This window comes from Zalophus californianus, chromosome 4 (assembly GCF_009762305.2).
Source record: "Zalophus californianus isolate mZalCal1 chromosome 4, mZalCal1.pri.v2, whole genome shotgun sequence".
Taxonomy (NCBI): domain Eukaryota; kingdom Metazoa; phylum Chordata; class Mammalia; order Carnivora; family Otariidae; genus Zalophus; species Zalophus californianus.
The window spans coordinates 50,882,099-50,894,574 of NC_045598.1; the positions used below are offsets into that span (position 1 = coordinate 50,882,099).

The 12,476-nt window shown below is 37.8% G+C and overlaps 1 pseudogene; it reads right to left on the reverse strand.

Moving 5' to 3' along the window:
* Positions 1 to 1,124: 1,124 nt before the first annotated feature.
* Positions 1,125 to 12,476, reverse strand: part of LOC113937185 — a 38,511-nt pseudogene continuing 27,159 nt past the window's right edge.

Consider the following 12,476-nt stretch of genomic DNA (forward strand, 5'->3'; position numbering starts at 1 on the left):
TGAGCCAAAGGCAGACGCTTAACCCACTGAGCCACCCAGGGGCCCCAAACATTAGCTTTAAAAATAGAGTGAAGTAGGGACGCCTGGGTCGCTCAGTCGTTAAGCATCTGCCTTCGGCTCAGGTCATGATCCTGGGGTCCTGGGACTGAGCCCCACGTCGGGCTCCCTGCTGGGTGGGAAGCCTGCTTCTCCCTCTTCCCACTCCCTTACTTTTGTTCCCTCTCTTGCTATCTCTCTCTGTCAAATAAATATATAAAAGCTTAAATAAAATAGAGCAAAGTAATATTAATATCTCCATTTTATAGAACTGCAACTCTGCCTAATTTTCAAATGCTCCATTAAATGACTTCATGTCCTTGGGCACCTGGCTGGCTCAGCCTGGAGAGCATGTGACTCCTGATCTCGGGGTTGTGAGTTCGAGCCCCACATTGGGTGTAGAGATTACGTAAATAAATAAGTAATTTTAAAAATAAACAACTTCATATCCTAGTGAATTACCACTCTTACCTTCCCCTCTTCTAAGCAGATTATTGATTAAGCCACTCAGCCAAAGAAACTTGCTAAAGTGTTCCAAGTACTAATCAACAGAAGCTGGATAAAATATTAACAATACTTATTTTTTAATCCTCATAGCAATTACATATTCTGCCCTCAGCATACATAATGAATGCAGGGGACCACGCTTTTCCATCCCCAAGTCAGTCTTTTGGAAAACCAGCAAGCTTAAAGACCAGTCAACACTATGAAGTGAGCGCCACCTACTGTGGAAAAACTTAAAGGCATTCTGAGTCCTAATGTCTTAATTTGGCTTAAAGGCATTCCTTGTTCCAGAGATCCTTCAGACGGATGAAACTTAGATGATACTTATTTCAGTTAGCTAGTTAAAAAGTTAAAACTTGAAAAGTTCCCTTTTACTTTTTTTTATGGTAATGCAGTATTTTATTTATTCTGTTCATTAATAACTAATACTCAAGAACTTTTATAATATTAATATAACAATCTAAAAGAATCAACTTACTTTGTTTACATTTCAATATCGGGTACGAGAGAGAGTCAAAATAATTATGGTCAAAATTATTATATAAAAAATTATAGTAAATGCTCGGTGTTAGTCTACATACAATTTAGTTTTTGGCATAAAGTTATTTAGTTGCCAGGAAGAACATTTGGTTTACTTCACTAATAGGAATATCTCTTAATGCTGGGATGGCCTCTTCTTGGTATTTCTTCTGCTGTTGATTTTTAGCATAGTTATCTGTGATTATATGAATGGAGTTGAGTGGTACTCATCATGGTACGGATAGGTACTCATCAGGTTTTTTCCAAATAAGAGTATGTAACCAATTACTATAGTAATGAGGAAGTAGACGGGCAATGCAACTGCCCAGTATTTTTGAGGCCAATAGGTTAATCCTAAGGAGTTTAGCCAAGATTCAGGAATAAATGCCCACACGAGTTACAGGATGAAGCCAAATTGGGAGCTTAAGAAAAGAACAAAGCCATAAATCGCTCTTTCTGGCAATGGCGAAGGTGAATTTTCCACCATTTTCCCTGTGGCTTTAGGCAATCTGTGGGAAAGAAACACAGTCATCCTCAGTGATTTACTCCCCTTCATCACTGGTCTGTTGTAGCCTCGTCACTTTGCTATGGGTACAGCCTTTGCAGTTTTTTTCCTAGCCTAAACCAATGCACACCGCCACCCTATGCACACACTTCCAACCAGTTCCCTTTTACTTTTAACTAGTTAATTCATTAACTGGCCAAATATACTCCCTTTTAAACTAGAAAATTTTATCTTTTAACTATTAAAATTTAAATGACTTTAGGGGCGCCTGGGTGGCTCAGTCCTTAAGCATCTGCCTTCGGCTCAGATCGTGATCCCAGGGTCCTGGGATGGAGCCCCGAATCAGGCTCCCTGCTCAGCAGGAAGCCTGCTTCTCCCTCTCCCGCTCCCCCTGCTTGTGTCCCCTCTCTCGCTGTGTCTCTCTCTTTCTCTGTCAAACAAAATCTTTAAAAAAACAAATAAATAAAATGAAATTTAAATTACTTTAACTTTGAGTAATTTCAGCAATTGGCATTTCTAAGACTAGCTTGATGGACTTGCATTTTTGAGCTGGAATAAAAAACTTCAATTCCCCCTTCATCAATCACTTTCTTTTTGCCAGGCAGAGACACAGGGGATACAGAGTTTTAAAGAAGTATCTCCATGGAGAGCCACAATATAAATATATTATCAAACGTTAAAGGTTAAAATGGAAGTCTATAGGAAGTAAAACCAGAATAGAGAGGAGGCGACAGTTCATTCTGTGTGAGCTTCTGCAGAAGTGACATTCGAATGACAGAAGGTCAGAACAAGTGGGAACTAATTCATTTGTCCATTTACTTATTAAGTGCCTATGGCGTACACAAAGATAAGTCATACAGGATTTATTTTCTAAAAGAGTCCATGGCCTAGTGACGGAGGCAGATATTTAAATAAGTTATTCCTCTCTCTTTGTATAAAACTAGAATAAAATTTGGTAATTTGGAATGGAAATGTAAACAACCCAGATACCTATGTGTACAAAGAACTCAGCATCCAGTGTAAAGTGCCATAATAAGACCAACTAGTTTATGATGGTAACAGAAAGATGGCATGATTAACCCCACAACTCGGTGGGTCCTTCTACTGGAATATGAGTCCCTTGAGGATGAAACTTGGTCTTATTTATTTTGTAACCCCTGGGCCAGCAAGGGGCCTGCAACATAGCAGCCAATCAAGGCTGAGCAAATTGTGCTCAGGGGAGGGAAAAGCTAAAGAAGGGTGCATCAAGGAGAAGATTGAACTAGGTGTTGAAGTTAAGGAGTTTTGAAAGTTAACAACAGGTAGAGATGGGATTGGAAAAAAGAAGCCAAAGAAGAGAATCTGAGCAAAGAAATTCGTACAGAAAAGACAGATTTGTGAGCGAGCATAGCCTGTTGAGGAAACTGCCAACAGCTTGGTGTATTTGAAGTGTAGGGTGGGAAGACGGAAGTGATGGCGTATGAGACCTGAGAAACAGGGAAAAACTCTCTTTATGGCACACCATACATGGGAGCTAGGACATTACTGTTCACAGATAATCTGTTAAAAAGACAAGTCTAATGGCAGGAAGAGGATGGATCAGGGTGGGAAGACTAAATAAGAGAAGCTTTGCAGGAAGGTGTGCAATTTGAGGATGCAGCCTGAACTGAGGCTGTAGAGATGGAGAGAAACGGACAGATTCAGAAGTTAAATGTGACCACTTTGGCAACATGGAAGACTAGAGATCCTGAAATTCTTCGGCTGGATACCATCTAGAATTACTCCACAAAATACAAACGCACCCACTCTCTCAGTCTCTTTTGCGTGATTAGATGAGCTGCAAGAAGGAAAGAGAAAACTGATGAAGTCAGTAATAAAATGGGAGCTGAAGGCCGGGGAGGGAGCATAAGACTAAGGAAAGGAAAGATGAAATCACTGAGGGAAGTGAATGCCGAAGCCTTCCGATAGGCTGAGGCACACATGAGCCACGGGCAGCGATGTCACTGCACAGAGGGACCTGGGAAGAAAGCCTTGGGCCCACCCAGGGCAAGGAGACAGCAGAGACCACTCTAAGTAAATCTGGGACACTGGAAAGGCTATCGAAGGAAGCTGGGTGGGGGGAACCTTCTCCACAAAGGTAGAGAATCCGGAACATTGTTTTGGCTTGGGTTTGGAGAGGTTAAAAAAAAAGTCTCCCATGAGAAGTTTAGTGATTGACCAGCTCTCACATGATTTTGGCCTGAATTTACATTTATTCTGAAGATCCTAAAAACTACAAACCTCTCCTCCTCTCAAATCATTATTTAAGATGGACCCAGGTCTGGAATGCCTCTGGGCATAAGCAAGAAATTGAAGATATCCTCCTTGGGGGAAAAATGTGGATTAGTTTTCTATGGCTGCTATAACAAATTACCAAAAATACAGTGGCTTAACACAACACAGATTTATTATTTTACAGTATAGGTCAAAAGTCCAACACGGGCCTCACTGGGCTAAGTTTAAAGTATCAGCATTCCTGTTTGGAGATTCTTTTTTTTTTAAGATTTTGTTTATTTGCTAGAAAGAGAGTGACAGTACAAGCAGGGGGAGTGGCAGGCAGAGGGAGAAGCAGGCTCCCCGCTGAGCAAGGAGCCCAATGTGGGACTCGATCCCAGGACCCTAGGATCATGACCTGAGCTGAAGGCAGATGCTTAACCGACTGAGCCACCCAGGTGTCCCCTGTCTGGAGATTCTAAGGAAGAATCCAATTCCTTGCCTTTTCCAGCTTCTAGGGGCTAACCATATTCTGTGGTTCATAGCCCCCTTCTTCTATTTTCAAAGCCAGCAATTTTCCATCTCTCTGACTCTTCTGTAGCCATAGCTCCTCTCACTACAGCTGGGAAAAATTCTCCAGGATTAAGGACTCAGGTGATGATATTGGGTCCACTGGACAATCCAAAATAATTTTTTCGTCTCAAGGTCCTTAAACTTAATCATGTCGGTGAAGTCCCTTTTTCCATGTAAGACAGTATATTCATAGGTTTCAGGCAATAGGACATCAGCATCTTTGGGAGATCATTATTCTACCTACCACAAGAACCCTTAACCCATACCTCAAAATATTCCTACAGGTATAGTTGCAACAAATGTGAGCTTACAACGTAAAAAGACAAAAAAAAAAAAAAAATCCCACACAAAGAAAAAGCCACAATGAGCAAGGGTCAACCAGAAAAGAATAAAATCAATAGAACCAGACTAAGAAAGATTTCAGATATTAGAATTACTGTCTAAAAATTTTTTAAATAACAGTATCTGTTTAAATAAATGAAAGATGAAGTTTAAAATGTAGATAATGAGGGAAAACATATGCAGACAGATTAAAGCATTTATAGATATATATAGATATATTGATCTATATCTTTTTTTTAAATATTTTTTTTATTTGAGAGAGAGCATGAGAGAGAGAGAGAACACAAGCAGGGGAGAGGGGCAGAGGGAGAGGGAGAAGCAGACTCCCCGCTGAGCAGGGAGCCCGACGCAGGGCTTGATCCCAGGACCCTGGGATCATGACCTGAGATGAAGGCAGATGCTTAACCGACTACGCCACCCAGGTGTCATATATATATATATATATATACACATACATATATATTATATATATATACACATATATATGTGTATATATATGTATTTAAGAAATTAAAAATATCATAAAGGAAATAAAAAACTCATTGCTAGGATCAATAGACTAGAAGCTGCTAAAGAGAGAATTGGTTAAGTGGAAGATAGGACTGAATAAATTATGTAGAATATATACTGGAGGTCAAATTCATATGAAAAAATATAAAGAAATGAAGAGACATGGAAGGTAAAGTTAAGGCAAGTTTATTAGGTATATTTTCTATCTTTCACATACTACAGATAACAGGATTGTCAAATATTTGACCACATTACTGCTCTTCAGTCCTTTACCTGCTCTGAAGAGATAAGTCTCCTCAGTGTTTTTTGTGTTTTTATAAATCAACAACTTGATTCCAAATTTAAATGTAAATGCAAAGCAGTTCTAGAATAGTTAAAATAACTTTGAAGAACAAATTCAGAGGACAGACATTATTTGATTTCAAGACTCACTATAAAGCTACAGTAATCAAGATCATGTGATATTGGTGTAAGGACAGATATATATTTTTTAATTGATGTATAGTTGACACAATGTTACATTAGTGTCAGGTGTACAACAGTGATTCAGCAACTGTATAGGTTATGTTATGCTTATCACAAGTGTAGTCTGTCACCCTACAGTACTGTTATGATACTTTTGACTGTATTCCCTATGCTGTGTCTTTCATCCCCATGACTTATTTATTCCATAACTGGAACCATATATCTCCCATTCCCCTTCACTCATTTTGCCCATCCTCACCCAGCCCCACTCATATATATAACCACATTTTCTTTATCCATTCATCTTTCGATGGACACTTAGGTGGCTTCCATATCTTGGCTACTGTAAATAATGCTGCAGTAAACACAGGGGTGCATATATCTTTTCAAAGTAGAGTTTTCATTTTCTTTGGGTAAATACCCAGCACTGGGATCATTGGATCATATGGTATTTCTAATTTTAACTTTTTGAGGAAACTTCTGTTTCCACAGTGTTTTCCACAGTGGCTACACCAGTTTACATTCCCACCAACAGTGTACAGGGGTTCTTTTTTCTCTGCAACCTGGCTAACACCTGTTATTTCTTGTCTTTTTATACTAACCATTCTGACAAGTGTAAGGTGATATGTTGTTGTGGTTTTGATTTGCATTTCCCTGATGAGTAGTGATAGTGATGCTGAGCATCTTTTCATGTATCTGTTGGCCATTTGTATGTCTTCTTTGGAAAAATGTCTATTCAGGTCTTTTGCCCATTTTTAAATTGGATTATTTGGGTTTTTTGGTGTTGAGTTGTATAAGTTCTTTATATATTTTGGATATTAACCCTTTCTCAGATATATCACTTGCAAGTATCTTCAGACATATAGATTAATAGAATTCACTAATAGAGTTCAGAAGGAAAAAAAAAGTTCAGAAATAAACCCACATGTATATAATTAACTGATTTTTAACTAAGGTACCAGGGTAATTCAAAGGAGAAAAGATGGTCTTTTCCAAGAATGGTGCTGGAATATCTATATACAAAATTGGATAATCTCAATTATTATCTCACACCACATCCAAAAATTAACTTAAAATAGAAAATAGAACTGGGGCACCTGGGTGGCTCAGTCAGTTAAGCGGCTGCCTTCAGCTCAGATCATAATCCCAGGGTCCTGGAATCAAGCCCTGAGTCGGCCTCCCTGCTCAGCGGAGAGCCTGCTTCTCCCTGTCGCTCTGCCTACTTGTGGCTCTACCTCTGTCTCTCTGTCAAATAAATAAAAACCTTTAAAAAAGAAAGTAGAACTAAATATAAGTGCTGAAATTATAAAATTTCAGAAGAAAGTCTTTTTGACCTTAGGTCAAGTAACAATTTCTTAGATACAGCACTAAAAGTATGAACCATAAAGGAAAAAGAATGATAAATTGGAATTCATCAAAGTTTAAAATTTTTTTTCAGAAGACATTGTTAAGAAAATAAAAAGGGAAGCCCTAGAGGATAAATATTTGCAAAATATACCTGAAGAAAACTTCTATATAGTATCTAGGAGGTCTTATAATAATAGGAAGAAAACAGCCCAATTTTTTAAAAAATTAGGTACAAGACTTGGATAGAAACATCATTAAAGAAAATATACCAAAAGAAAACTAGCATATAAAAAAGATCTTCAGCTTCATTAATTATTAGAAAAATACAGATATAAACCACAGCGAGTTGCCATTTGTTTATTTTTTAAGATTTTTTAAAAAAGTTTATTTATTTAAGCAATCTCTACACCCAGCGTAGGACTCAAACTCACAACCCCATGATCAAGAGCCACGTGCTGTGTGGACTGAGCCAGCCAGGTGCCCCATCAGTTACTGTTTTATATCTTCTGGTTTAGGGAAAATTAAAGTTTAAAAATTTGACAATATCAAGTGTTGATGAGGTTGAGAAGAACAAGGAATTCTTATACATTGTGTGGGTATAAACTAGTATAAACACTTCGGAAAACCATTTGGCATTATCTGGCTAAGTTGACATATATAACATAGAGAAATACGTGCACATGTCTACTACAAGATATATATAGATATGTGTTACAAGAAAAAAAACCTGGGAATAATTGAAATGCTCATTGACAGGAGAATGGATAAATAAATTGTGGCATAGTCACACAATCGAATACTACACAACAGGAAAAAAGTCAACTATGGCTACTACAATAACATAGTTGAATTCCTCAAACATACAACCGATATAAAAATCAAGTTGTAGAATGTTACTACTTACATAAACTTTGATACCAAACATAATGGGATAGTTTATCCCAATGCACACATATATTTGACAGAATTCTAAAGATAAGAGGAGAATGAAAACAAAGTAGTAGTTACCTAGGGAGGAAGGCTGGGGGATGGGATGAGATGGGGAAGGGGCCCAGCGGGAGCCTACAGAACTATTGACATCCAGCTTTTCAGTTGATTGCTGGTTTCATGGATGTTCATTTTATTATCATGCACCACAAGTTATATTTTTGTCTTGTGTGTTCTTCCATATCTCTCAAATAGTTCATAATAAAAAATATCTGGAAAGCAGGCTAAATGGGTGAAAAAGAAGTCTGGCGTAGTAACAAAAGTTACTATAGTGGATATAAATCTATTATGGATAATTTTTTTTCAAATTCCTGAAACTCATCTTGCTCTACTAGATATATATATTTTTTCCTTCTGTGGAATTCTGCTTTTTCATGCAAACCCTAGCTAAATTTGCGTTAGCTAAACTGGTACTAGGTCTGTTTAAAAGGTCTCTACAAGAAAGGGATTTCTTTAATCCTAATTCTAACGTGAGGGATTTCTAATAAATATAGCTGCTTAGGTAAGAAAAGTGTAAAAATGTTGTTTACACTTCAGGAAGAATGTGATATCAATGAGTGGGTCTCCCTGTATAAATTGAAATATAGTCACTTATGATTATGTGAAGATGCTGAGGCAACAGTTCCAAAAGTGGGGACTCACCAAGGCAGTGTTCCTGAATTCTCCCAGCAGTGCACCTGTCAGCCTGGCTGCCTTTTTTTCAAGGGGTCTTTTGAGATGAGGATCTAGAAGCTTTGGTTTTTACCTTGAAGAAGTCTTGAGCTCAGAGCAGATTCGTTTTGAATTCAACGTTTTGCCCTCCCCTCACCCCCGTGTGAATGGAGGAATAATCCTGGGTAAATCAAGGCTAAAGTCGTTTGAGGGGGTGTTTTTTCTTGTGAGCCCTGAGATAGAGGGTAGCTCCAAGGACATGCTCATAAATTGATTTAAGGGATATATAAATGTTGACTCACAAATGTTGGAAATCCCTGCACCATAGGTAATCTGGGACAAGATGTTACTCTTTTGAGGATGAATCTGAAACTCAAGGGAGCAGGAAACTACAAGGAAGCCTGGCAGACTGGACTTTGTGGTATATGAGAAAACAATGAAGTACTTAGAGATCTCAGCTGTGGAGACTTCAAAAACCTAGAAGGCCAGGGCAGTGTTTTCAGCAAAACTAGGTAAGTCAGCCCAGCCTGCTTTTTTTTTTTTTAGATTTTATTTTATTTTTAAAGATTTTATGTATTTATTTGAAAGAGAGAAAGCAGGGGGAGGTGCAGAGGGAGGGAGAGGGAGAGAGAGAATCTCAAGCAGGCTCTATGCTGAGCGCAGAGCCTGATGTGGGGTTCGATACCATAATCCTGAGGTCATGACCTGAGCCAAAATCAAGAGGATGACGTTCAACCAACTGAGCCACCCAGGCACCCCTAGATTTTATTTTTTAAGTAATCCATATACCCACTGTGGGCTTGAACTCACAACCCTGAGAGCAAGAGTCACACATCCGACTAAGCCAGACAGGCTTTTTATATCCCATTGACAAAAAGACAAGAGAATGAACAAGAGATGGCAGAAATTATTACAGATTTTATAATTCAAAATGAGGGGAAATTTTAAAAAGTTTATTTTTTAATCTTTTTAAAGTTCATACTTTTGAATAACTTTGAATAACTTAATGTAAGTTTATAAGTTGTTTGCTTTTAAAAACAAAGAATTAAAAGAGCATGATCTAAAAGCAATGTAATTTATGCAAATGTTCTGCAAACTAATTTAGGTTTTAAGAGGTATCTGGATGGAGGCGCCTGGGTGGCTCAGTCAGTTAGGCATCTGACTTCGGCTCAGGTCATGATCTCAGGGTCCTGGGATCGAGCCCACATTAGGCTTCCTGCTCAGCGGGGAGTGTGCTTCTCCCTCTGCCTCTGCTCCTCCCCCTGCTCATGTCCTCTCTCTCTCAAATAAATAAATAAAATCTTTAAAAAAAAAGATATTTGGATGTCTTGAGATCTCAAAAACAATTGTTTAGAAAAGGTTCCTTACAAGCAGCTAAATTCCTTAGTTGAAAACACAAAATTCTATTGGTAAAAGGTATAAAAACAAATTATTTTAATATCTGTTTGCAAGAATGAAAAGGCATAAGCATGTTTTGTGTGCAAAAGTTTTATTAGTATTGTGACAAATTGTGATAAACCAATAAAACTATAATTTATGAATTAATTTGTTTTAAAACAATTCTGTTTTTCAGAATAACCTTACATGAGAAAAAGAATTAACTTCCAATTAAATACTGACAAACAATTATATTATGGTATAATAATAATAAAATGCCTATACACACATTCTCACACATGTACTTACATATCTGGTAACAAACACACAGTTCCTCCATGCCTAACTTTTAAGTGAGAAAAAATGGTGTCACTTTGAATCTTGATTCAAAGACCATGGTTTCTGGGCTGATAATAAGGGAGTTAAACCATTCCTTTTTCCTTTTTCAGTAGGGAAGAAAAATCACATGTGAGTTCTTGTGGGGTTTTTTGATGTGAATTTTATAATTCCAAATTTTAGAACTTTTATATTAAATGTTAAAGTTCAAAGTAATAAATATATATGATATAACTAATCGAGGAACAATAACATTTCTTACTAGGAAAATTTCCTTACTTAATATTAAATAAGTGAATTTAAAAAGAAAATCTATTGGTAAAAAGAAAATTTTTTATGACCTTTGACTTTTTTAATGTGACTATGATTCACATCTGAAGGGAAAGTGTAGCTACTACAAAATAAAAAATTGTAGGGGTGCCTGGCTGGCTCAGTTGGTAGAGCATGTGACTGTTGATCACAGGGTCATGAGTTCGAGCTCCATGCTGAGGGTAGAGGGTACATTAATTGAAAAATAAAATCTTTAAAAAAATTAAAAACTAGAAATACAAACATGGTTTATTTTATTCCTTGCAAAAATTCAGAATTTTTCTCTAACGTTAAAGTAGCTAAAATATTTGTGTTCCTACTGAAAAAAGTATAAATGTAAACATATTATAGTTGAGACATAATATCATTCACATACCCACTTTCTTATAAATTAGTTCTTATAGGGGCACCTGGGTGGCTCAGTCAGTTAAGCATCTGCCTTGGGCTCAGGTCATGATCCCAGGGTCCTGGGATCGAGCCCCACATCGGGCTCCCTGCTCAGCGGGGATCCTGCTTCTCCCTCTCGCTCTGCCCCTCCACCCCATTCATGCCCCCCCAAATAAATAAATAAAAGACTAAAATAAATTTGTTCTTATAATTACAGATGAAAATGTAAAATACAAACCTATAGAAAGCATTTTCTTTCATCTTAATGGGTAGTTTTGAAATTGTGATGTTTATAATTCTTAATTACAATATTAATTTTACTGTATGTTAATATTAAGTTGCTTTAAAATTTTTTAATTGGCTTGGGGAACTGTAGATGAAATAAGTATATGTATTATAGAATTTTTTTAAAAAGATTTTTTAAATTTATTTATTTGAGGGGCGCCTGGGTGGCTCAGATGGTTAAGCGTCTGCCTTCAGCTCAGGTCATGATCACAGGGTCCTGGGACTGAACCCCATGTCCAGCTCCTGGCTCAGCAGGGAGCCTGCTTCTCCCTCTCCCTCTGCCCCTCCCCTGCTAATGTTCTCTCTCTCTCTCTCTCTCTCTGTATCTCTGTGTCTTGAATGAATAAATAATAAAAATAAAATCTTTAATATGTATTTATTTGAGAGAGAGAGAGAGAGAGAGCATGAGCAGAGGGAGGGGCAGAAGGAAAGGGAGAAGCAGACTCTCTGCTGGGCAGGGAGCCCGAGGTGGGGCTCGATCCCAGGACCCTGAGATCATGACCTGAGCTGAAGTCAAATACTTAACTGACTGAGCCACCCAGATGACCCTAAAGATTTTTTAAACATAAAAAATTAGGGTGCCTGTGTGGCTCAGTTGGTTAAGTAACTGCCTTCGGCTCAGGTCATGATCCTTGAGTCCTGGGATCGAGTCCCACATCAGGCTCCCTGCTCAGCAGGGAGTCTGCTTCTCCCTCTGACCCTCCCCTCTCTAATGCTCCCTCTCTCTATCTCATTCTCTCTCTCAAATAAATAAATAAAATCTTTAAAATAAATAAGCATAAAAATTAGTGTAAGAAAGTGGCCCAGTTTCATTCTTTTGCATGTCCAGTTTTCCCAACATCATTTGTTGAAGAGACTGTCTTTTTTCTATTGGATATTCTTTCCTGCTTTGTCGAAGACTAGTTGACCAGATAGTTGTGTGGGTTCATTTCTAGGTTTTCTGTTCTGTTCCATTGATCTATGTGTCTGTTTTTGTTCCAGTACCATATTGTCTTGATCACTATAGCTTTGTAATATAAATTCAAAATGGATGAAAGACCTAAATGTGAGACAGAAAACCATCAAAATCCTAGAGAAGAACACAGGCAGTAACCTCTTCAACATCAGCTAT